The 10,967-nt window shown below is 34.6% G+C and overlaps 1 non-coding gene across 1 annotated transcript; it reads right to left on the reverse strand.

Moving 5' to 3' along the window:
- Positions 1-7,211: 7,211 nt before the first annotated feature.
- On the reverse strand, positions 7,212-7,282 carry TRNAG-GCC (transfer RNA glycine (anticodon GCC)). Its single transcript has one exon. It is a non-coding gene; the product is annotated as a tRNA-Gly (tRNA).
- Positions 7,283-10,967: the final 3,685 nt, after the last annotated feature.

Raw genomic sequence — 10,967 nt, forward strand, 5'->3', positions numbered from 1 at the left:
AGAGTACTGCATTCTGTAAGCCAGAGCCTTTCAAAAAGGAAAGCGTAACGAGCCATATGAAAGAATACTGAGACATGTACCAACAAAAAATGTGAAAATTACCATTAACCTTGGCAATGTGGAGATTGTCGATGACCTGGGTGAGAACAGTGTGAGAGATGAGAGCCTATTAAGAGTGAATTCGAGGAGGAGAAGCAGATGAGTGGAAGTTGAAACCATGACTGTGGACAACAGTCTTGCAGACAAATGGGTAGGAGCTGGAAGAAGATATGGGGCCAAAGAGTAGCTTTTGCAATTAAATTAAATATTTATTATTATGGGATATATTAAAGATTTTTTACTGATGGAAATGATCGATTAAAGATAGGAAAATGATGATGCAAGTGATAAGAAGAGAAAATTGCTGTAGTGAATGGCTTGAGTAGGCAAGAAATGATCTGAACCAGTACACAAATGGAGGTATTGACATAAAATACAATTTATGAAGTAATATATCTAATACTAGGAGATGGAGATTCTTTACATGTGTGTCCTTTTCCAAGAAATGAAGTTCACCTGTTATTTACAGTGATTTGTTACAGGATTTTATAATTACATCTTTCTAAAATTGGTTGTGTACCCTATTGTCTAATTTATTTTCGCTAAGAAATGACTCAATCTCTTACTATACCACACAACATGCAGGTAATAGACTCACAGATTACTTTTCTCTTCAAGTTCTCTTTATAAGAATTGTAGCCATTATTTTGTTCTTATAGATATTAAAGGCTTTCACATTATAGGAAATGTAGCAGGATCATCAGGAGACAGAAGCTACATAGTAATTTGAACAGGGAAGCTTTAACATAAAGAATCATTAACTGTTTGCAGGGGAGTATATGTAAGACAGGATGGAAGACAACTCTAAAGAATAACCTAGGGCTGCAAGAGAATGATAAAGGACAGAAAGGCCCTCCCCAAGGCTAAGATTCAGACTGAGATGGAAAAAATGTGGTTGTAGCCCAATGGATGAAACAGAAGTTCACTGGGCTGTCCTGGGCCAGAGATGGCCAGAGGACACTGCCAGACGGCTTCCCCTTATATGGGAAGGTACAGTGGGCTGGGACTGGTGAGCAAAAAACCCCTCCGTTACCAGTAGGTTCTGTCTAGTGGGCAAGAAATTGTGCACCAGGTCTGGTAAGCAGGAAATCCTCTGCCAGGGCACATGCAGGCTGAGATTGGTAGATACCTACAATCAGGGAAATCCACATGTCAAGAGGCAATTCAAAATGTGGGCTAAGAATGCCAAGCTGGAAGATGAAATCCAGTCACTTGAGGAACTTTAAGCCCCTTCTACCTGCAATGTCCCTCCAGTGTCCTCTGTTGGCAAAGGAGCTATTTCACCAACAGGACATTGAAGGGTGGATTTGGAGCTGAGAGACAGTCATCTGACAACTGACAAATAAATTATTTTTATTTGCTTATATATTTTGCTTTTAATTATTGAATCTTTCTCAGCATCCTATGTGTAGGAACCTACTAGCTTTAAATTTTATTTTTATAGATTACCAGACTGATCTTGAACTTTTTCTGGCCAATAAATAATTACTAGGTTGTTTCTACCATATTTTTACGCTAAAGGAAGAGGTCAATGGTAATATTTTATAAATTGAGAAACAAAGCATGAAACAAGCAATTCAGAATCCTAGTCTGTCATATTAAGCTACCTTAAGTCATTTATGAAAGGTTTAAGATCTAGACCATCTTACTGTATTTCACCAGCAAAGGTATCATTTTAGGGAGTGCAAGGGTAGTTCAGTGGTAGAATTCTCGCCTGCTGGGAAACCCAGGTTCGATTCCCAGTCCAAGCACATCTAAAACAAACAAACAAACAAAAAACTAAACAAATAAAAATTCAGCAAATGGTGCTGCAATAACGGGATACTCACATGGGAAATGAATGAAATGTGACTCTGGGCATACAGCATACAAAAAAAAAAATGCATCATTTTCTATTCATAATAATTTCACTGGATGCAAATTCATCAAATTTAGGTAGTTTCTGCAGGTAAACAATTAATATAAACTGCCTTTTCAGGAACAGAATATATGAAATCAGATATATAATTTCGCTAAGATAGAAATCAAATTTAATTCAAGGGAAACTTCTAAGCAAATAATTTGTACCTGAATGTACCTGAATATACTTAGATGTGGTGCTATGCGATCTTTACTTTTTATTTGCAAGGTAATGCACTTCTTCTCCTTAGAGAATGACTAGCTAACTCATCAAGTTGTGTTGAAATTCTTATCTGTTTAAATTTGACCATGTTCTGCTTTCAATCATAAATGATGTTAATTTCACTTTAAAACAATAACAGCTTTTGTGGTGAATGGGTGACTCACTTTATCTATTTCAAAATAGGTTTACTAAGCAGCAATATAGGGAAAATAGAAAGAAGAACAACAAAAGCGAAACTTTAAAACATGTAAAAGCTAAGTTGATACCCATTTAAGGATTTAATTTAGAGATTATTTAAGGTGTATTTATGACTTATAAAATAATGTGAATGTTTGTAGAAGCAATCATTTTTCAGCACACTATGTAATAGACCTAATATTTGATAACAAATCTATAAGAGAAATATGAATTTACAAGTCTGTCATTTATTTCATCATGGGCAAATCATTCTGAAGGTGAAGAGACTGCACAAACTTATTCTACAATTTGCTACGTATTATACCAAGTCAACTTCTATCATAACTCTGTTTTAATAAACATCTGCCTAGAATATTTAGTTGAAATATACTCTGCAAGTTACAAACTTGTCAGGTTGTAGCACTTGTCTGAATTAGGAACAGATAATGTGCATTTTTAAAAGCCTCTAAGTTATCACTTATAATGAAAAATGTTTACTTTGTCAAATAACATTTTAATTTAATTTTTTCAGTTTGCCTGGTCTATGATGATGCAAAAATAAAATATATCTGTATTAAAAGCTTGGAGGTAGTCAAAAACCGTGAACATTTTATATAAAAAATTTCATATTGAATATATGTTAGATGACAAGAGATTCATTGATTTATGAAAAGCATCAATGATCGGTTGCTATTGTTTGGTTAAATGCCATTAAAATAATTTTGAAATACTTACAGAACTTTGCACTAGCTTTAGAAGCTAATCAGCTCTTGAAAAGGGTGCAGGCTGGATTACATGTAGTTTTTTTTTGTTTGTGCTTTTCTAGCTATCATGTACAATATGGCCAGTAAGCTAGACTCTGTCATTTGAATAAGCAGTGTTCACATGGCAGAGTAAGTTGGGTCAGAGTAGGGAAAAAATCACCTGGATTCATCCAGTAACAATGGAAAATTTTTCAATACTTTAAATAGCTTCTTATTTAGTTAGCTTTGACTCTATTCCATTAGTTCTTTTTTTTAGCATTTTTTCCTGGAAAATCTGAATTTTTATGGAAATAGGATATCTATGTCTCTGTGCCTTTGTCTTTCATGAAAAGATACAGTCAGATGAGGTAAAAAAAAATGTCCATACCAAAGTGTTCTTGTCAATTCCCAATCTCTCAACCTACAAACCTTGTAAGTAAGGGATTTATTTACTTTGAAAGGTCCTGAGAACAGGTTCTTGATTAAAAAATAAGCCAGGATGGCCTAAAAAATATTAAAGTGAAACATAAAAGACCACACATTTCCTTCCCACAAACATTAAATTTAGGTGAATTTATAATCAATAATGGTATCTTAAAAACTATTTCCTGAAAACTACAAAATAAACAATATTTTCACTTTTGACGCTCTAAAACCTTTATTCCATCCCTTTCCAACTTCTGACATACAGCATTTGTGTTCTCTATTTACATGTTTGCTCCATTCTTCAGTGCTTGTAGCTGAACTACAAGGATTTTCAAAAGTTTAAATTGAACTGAATAAAATCTACGATGCATTCATGTCTTTGATTATACCAGCACTACATGTTTAGTTCAGCTACCTTGCAGGCATGCACTGCATACTGATGAGCTTAGTAATTCTTTTAAGAGTTTTTAGGTGCTATCACTTGCAGAAACTTGGTGGTAAATCTAATTGAATCTTTTTTTTTCCTTGTTAATATTAAAGCCACAGAAGTAGAAATATTGACATCTAATATTTTGTTTTAGAATCACCTAAGGCCCTCCTGAGATAGTATAAACTAAAGGTATAAGCTTTAGGTACTTGTTTAATTGCAAACTCAGAATGATAATTGCTTCATTCCCACACATATATATATTTTTTTCAAGCAACAATGACTTACTCAGGTCCTACTATGTCTAGCCACAGTATTGAAAATATTGATACAGTGGTGAACAAAGATATCATTCTTGTCACATGAAATTAGGCAACTAAATAAAATCTGCAAAAAATGGAAAACTATAGCAGTGCTAGTTGGTATAAAAGAATCATATTTAAAAAAAATCATATGTTAAGCAGTGAGATTGAAAGATAGAAACATGTGGCTTAATATAGGAAGGAGTTAAAAAGACATCATTAAAGTCATGATTAAATTTTGTTCAAGGGACAGGAAACCATCCAATTGAAGGTTCCAAAACAGAAGATAGCATTATCTGTGTTATGAATTGAGAGAAGGTGAGTATGGCTTGAACAGCTATAGTGAGAAATAACAGAGTGAGGGGAGGATGGACAAAGTACTGTGGACAGAACCTGCAGGGCCTTGTAGGCTATGGAATGGTGGATTCAGGGGTATCCATTATGAGGCTGTTGAACAATGCAAGAAAAAATAAGGTGTCACATTTGTGACAGAGATGGATGGAAATCATACAACTTGAGTGACCTTGCAAGATAAAGTTTGAAACACTTAGAGATATCTAAGTGAAAATTTAAAGAAAGCAGATGGATATGTGGATCTTTAGCTTAGAGGAGAATTTTTAGGTGCTAAATGATGGCTGATCCTCATATGATTCTACTCACCTTTGTTTTTCTGGCACCTACTGCATTATCTGGCACATACCAAACACTGAATATATAATGTATGTATTAATAAATGAAAGCTTTATGAATTTTTTGCATATAGGTGATGATTGTAGGTACGGATACAGATGAGTTTACTAAAAGATAGAGATTACAAACCAGTAAGACTACAGACTTGGAGCAAATATTGAAGGGATCTCTTATTTAATGACTGACAGAGGAGACTGAACTTCAAATGAGGCAAACAGAGAATGAACAGAGAAGGAAGTGGTTAATGGTAGTGATAGGTGCTAGCAATTCATATAGAATAAAAATCGGGCATTGTCCATGGGATCTTCCTAGGTGGAGATTTGCATGATATTAAAAGATAGAAGATATAGGAGGCCGAATGGGTGAGTTAAGAATTGAGTGGGAATTATAGAAATTTAGAAAATTAATACAGGCATTTTTGGTGAAAGTTGGCTCTGACTGGTAGGGAGAAAAATGGTAGACTGAGGGACAGGTAAGGTCAAGAAAGAGTTGAATTATTTTAAAATTATTGTAGATACTTCCACAGTTTACAATTTAATGAGGAGCTTAGAATTAAGATGAAGTTGAACATTCAAGAGAAAAACATGTGTAAGGAACAGTGTAGGGTTCCAGACAAGGCGGGTATGTCATTACAACTTAAAGATATGTCATTTCATGTGAATTGTGAGAATTTAGTAAACTGAAGATAAGATTTCTGCATTTGCATTTATTTCATTTTTTAAACTACCATTAAGTGTGTTCGTGTGTGCCTTTTTTGCACGTGCTTTTATGTGTTAATGGGGGCATATCACAAGAATTTAGGGCACCATCACAGAATTTTGAACTGGCAGCAGGATTCTAGCACTTGTTAGTGCTTTCCTCTGCTGTTTCCTTCCACATCTGTGCTGTTACTTAAAATGCCTTGAGCAGTATATTATCTCCATCAAAACAATAACCACATCAAGACAATAACATTTCTATATTTTCAACTCTGAGAAATCTGCTTAAGTTTTCCAATTATTGCAACATTTTATATACAGTTATATTCTTGCTCAGTTCTCATATTTTCCCTGGAGGCTTCTCGAAGCTTTTCTGTAATTACATTTGGCTATTAAGGGACCTCTAAAAACCATAGAAATTCTTGTAATTTTAGTCGTGGTTTGAGTGCATCGACATTCTTGGTGATATTCGGAATGTTCTCCTTACCCATTGTGGAGAAAAATAGTTTGGTTGACATAAGAAGCTAGACATAATGTTTTTCCAAGGAGAATTTGTTATGGGCTAAATTTAGTCTGTGTTTGCATATGATTAATTGGAAAAAGAGGATGTGCAGTTACACTGGATACCAATTACACCAATTAACTCCTCCAGCAACTTCGTGTCATTGATTAGATTGGGGGAAGCAATATATTGTACTGACAGTGATATAGATGTGTGGATTTTTCAGGAGAGAAAGAGTATGCCAAAGATGTGAGTGAATGCTGATTGTGAGTTGAAAAGTGTATATAATTTTAAGTGTGAGCAGGTACTCAAACTTTTTTTTCCTTTTGGCATTCAATTATTGTGAAAAAGAGTTTGACTCTGATAGTTTCTTGAAAAATGTACATTAAGCAAAAACTGATAGAGTAAAAATATCAATTTTCTGAGGCCAAAAAAAGATAACTTTTTTATTAGAACATTTTCTTCCAAATAAAAACTGTAGTGTTTGATTATAAATGTACATTTACTAAATTGTATACTTAAAAATGGTTAAAATGGGAAATTTGGGGTTGTATATATGATACTAAATAAAAAATTTTAAAAAGGGATATACACGTTCATGTTGACTCTTTTATACTTTTATTTTTTATAATTTTAGACTTACAAAAAAATTACAGACATAATACAGGGAGCTCTCATATGCTTTACACCTAACTTTGCTAATGCTAAACATCTTACATAAAAATAGAACAATGATCAAGAATCAAGAAATTCACATGGATACAATTTATTCAGTTTTCACCAGTTTTCCCTCAATGTCCTTGTTCTAGTCCAAGATGTAATTTAGAATCCCACATTATATTTAGTTGCCATGTTTCTTCAGTTTTCTCCAACGTATAATGGTCACTCAGTCTTTTTTTTTTTTTCATGCTGTATGGCGGGGTCACATTTCATTTTTTTTTACCATGTGAGTATCTCGTTATTGCAGCACCATTTGCTGAATTTGTTTGTTTGTTTGTTTTGTGTGCTTGTTTGTTTTTGGGAAGTGCATGGGCTGGGAATCGAACCCAGGTCTCCTGCAAGGCAGGCAGGAATTCTACCATTGAACTACCCTTGCAGCCCCCTCACACAGTCTTTTTGCCTTGATATTTTGATAAACACTGGACACTTATTTTGTAGACTGCATTTTTACATGACTGTTCCATGTAAAATGGAACTACATTTCTTCTAATTAAACAACTTCTCTAATTAAATTTCTTCTAACTTCTCCAATTAAAAAATATTAAAAATAAAAAAATATGCTAAGTGAAAGAAGCCAGACACAAAGTAATGCATATTGTACAGATTCCATTCACATAAAATGTAAATTTAAACAAATTTATAGAGGATAGAAATAGATTCATGCTTATGTAGAGCTGAGGAAAGCAGAAGGAATGAGATGACTGCGAAGAGGCATGAGGCTTTTCTTTTAGATTAATGAAAATGTTCTTAAAATTGATTGTGGTGATGAATGCACAACTGTGAACATACTAAGAGCCATGGAATGTACACTTTAGTAGATCATAAGGTATGAGAATGTATCTCAATATAACTGCTTTTTGAAAAGGAAAAAAAGGAGCACTTATTTCAACTTTATATTCCATCAAAAATAGTCGTAAATTAATGAATCTTAGAATAAATAAGCATAAATCCCTAAATATATTAGGTCTGGCAACATCTTTCAAAACTGCTAAAAGTTTAAAAATTGGCATGTCTCTATGATGTTGTCATATATGAAAACAGAAAAAAAATATGCAATATATTTTAATACAGAACAGAGTTTGGAAAATGGGAAGGGATGGTGAATTGAGATTAAAAAAATTATAAAGAAAACTTGGTCTTACCTGAGTAAATACTGGCTCAGTTTGTCAAATACTGCCAGAACTCAATATACCAGAAATGGAATGGTTTTTAAAAGGTGATTGATTAAGTTACCAATTTACAGTTCTAAGACCATAAAAATGTCCAAACTGAGGCATCCAGATAAAGATACCTTGACTCAAGGAAGGTGGATGCCTGTCACATGGGAAGGTATATGGCTGGCATCTGCTGGTCCTTGTTCCCAGTTTTGTTGCTTCCAGCTTCTGATGCCTGTGATTTCTTCTCTAAGCATCTGTGGGCCTTCACTTAGCTCCTCCAGGACACAACTCTGGATTGTGTTTTTTTTGGCATCTCATGAGATGACACGTGGCAATGTCTGCTGGGCTCCTTATCTGTCTTCTGATTTCAAATGGTTCTTGCAGATCCTGGGTCTTTCTGGCATTTTCCTCGGTATCTCTAAACGTCTGCAACTGTGTCAGCTCTGGAGCACCTATGTTTTCTCTATGCATTTGGGCTTCCTCCTAAAGGTTTCCCCTTTTAAAGGACTCCATTAACTAATATGGCATACCTTGAATGGGTGGAGTCACATCTCCATCTAAACAAAAGGTTACCCCCTGAACTGGGTATGTCACATCTCCGTGGAAACAATCCAAAGTTTCCAACTGAAGCAATAGATCTTCCCCTACAAAATTGGACTAGGAAAGAAAACATGGTTTTTCTAGGGTACATAATTTCGAATCACCACAAATACCAATAAATATTTTCACGGAAAGCAAATTTCTACTTATCTCTTAGTAGAGATATATACCAATGACCAAAATGTCATTAAATAGGTCATGTTCACTGGTGCTTTAAGGCAAATTCCTATGACCAGTTGGGAAACTCTGTAGCAGTATTATTAGTTATTTCTCTGAGGCCAATATAAGGAAGGTCATTTTTTGTCTTTGTGAACATGGGGTGTTTAAGCAAACAATATTGTTACAGGCCATAGATAGACAATCCATACTGGGACTGGCACTTGTCTTTTGCACTTGTCTTTTGTAAATAAAATTTTATTAGAACACAGCCAAGTTCATTATTTTATGTATACTGTGGCTGCTTTTGTACTGAAAGGGAAGAGTTAATAGTTATGACAGAGGTCACATGGCATGTGAAGCTTAAAACTTTTTATTATCTAGAGCTTTACAGAAGACATTTGTTCCTCTCTTCCATATTCTGAATTGTTAGAAGTAAATATAGTTTAGAAGCAGGGTACAAATTAGAAATCAGAGGCCAGTGTACCTGAGATTTGAAGATGGACAAGCCATCAGTAGCTGCAGAGGCGATGGCTGGGGAAAAGGTGTGACTGTCACTGGACAGCATTAAGGAGTATTTTTTGGTGGCCAAAACTGTTCTGTAGCTTAATTTTTAAGGTGATGACACAAATCTATACATCTGGCAAAATTCACAGAAATGTCAACTTAACCGTATTATAATCTTTTTAAAAATTAATAAAATAATGAGATATTATCTTCTGTACAACCATGAAGATTATTTAAGTTAGAGTTTATACCTGTAACTGATGTAACAGTTATCTTAGTGAAGTATTACTTTTTTCAAAGCATATATACTGTGAAAATATACTTCAATATGAGATACTGTTAAATTCTAATTGTTGTCAACATTATTTATCATTACAGGTAAATTATTTGAAAAATAATTCTTCACTTTATTTTGCACTTCTTTTCTATTGCTGCTGAAACAAATTACCACAAGCTTAGTGACTTAAAACAACACTCATTTGGGGGTGCAAGGGTAATTCAGTGGTAGAATTCTCTCCTGCCATGTGGGAGACCCTGGTTTGATTCTAGGCCCATGCACTTCCCCATACAAAACACAAACAAGCAAACAAACACAATTCAACAAATGGTGCTGCAATAAAGGGATAGTCACATAGAAAAGAATGAAATGTGACCCCCGCCATACAGCATACAAAAAACAAACAAACAAAAAAACCACCCATTCATTAACTCATGATTCTGTAAATTAGAATTCCTGGAGATTTTGGCTGGAACCTAAGCTCAAATCTTGAGATTTTAGGAATGAGGCCAACTTTTCTTTCCTGGTTGTAGGTCTAGGAGTTCTAAGCTTCTAGAGGCCCGTAGAATTCTTAGGTAGGTGGTCCCCTCCACCTTCAACATGACTAGCTGAAACCTTTTCATGTTTCAAATCTCACTTACATCTGGTTCTACCCCAAGAAGGAGAAAGCAGGCTTCTTTTAAAGGGTCTATGGGATTAGATAAACCCACTCAGATAATTTGCTCTTTGCAATATAAAGTAACATCACAGGGGTAGCAGCAGAAGCAAAGGTCATAAGCAACATCTAAAATTCTACCAACCACACATGTGAAAAAGGAGATTTTCTTTTCATGTAGGCATGGAGGGCATTAACTATAGCAGTAATTTGTAGTGTTTAATATCGTAAATTAGCAATGGAAGATATATGAACTTGTGATGGCTTTTCTAATGTTTAAAATAATCGTGTTGATTCAAAATTGTCATTAGTTTTAAGCGCCAGAGATACAATGATGGAGATGACTGTGTCTTTGTCCTTAATCTCTAAGAGAGTCAGACGTATAAACAGACTTTGCAATGTCTGAGATCTAATGCAGTAAGGGATAAACTTAGGAGTTTATGGGTACGGTTTTGAAAGGATGGATGTTAGAGAAGCTTTCCTGCGAAAATAGTGTCAGAGGAAAAACAAATTACGTCCAAAAGTTATCTCAGAGAGCACTTTAGGTGAGGAACAGTTCCTGTATGTATGTGTATGTGTGTGTGTGTGCAAATAGGTAGAGGGGAAAGAATTTAACACATTCTTCATGAAACCTAAAACAGAAAGTTTAAATTTGGCTTGAACATATAGATAGTTGGCTCAGTCATGAGGCAAGAAACACAGAAGTAAC

Source organism: Tamandua tetradactyla, chromosome 3, assembly GCF_023851605.1.
Source record: "Tamandua tetradactyla isolate mTamTet1 chromosome 3, mTamTet1.pri, whole genome shotgun sequence".
In the NCBI taxonomy this organism is placed as follows: Eukaryota; Metazoa; Chordata; class Mammalia; order Pilosa; family Myrmecophagidae; genus Tamandua; species Tamandua tetradactyla.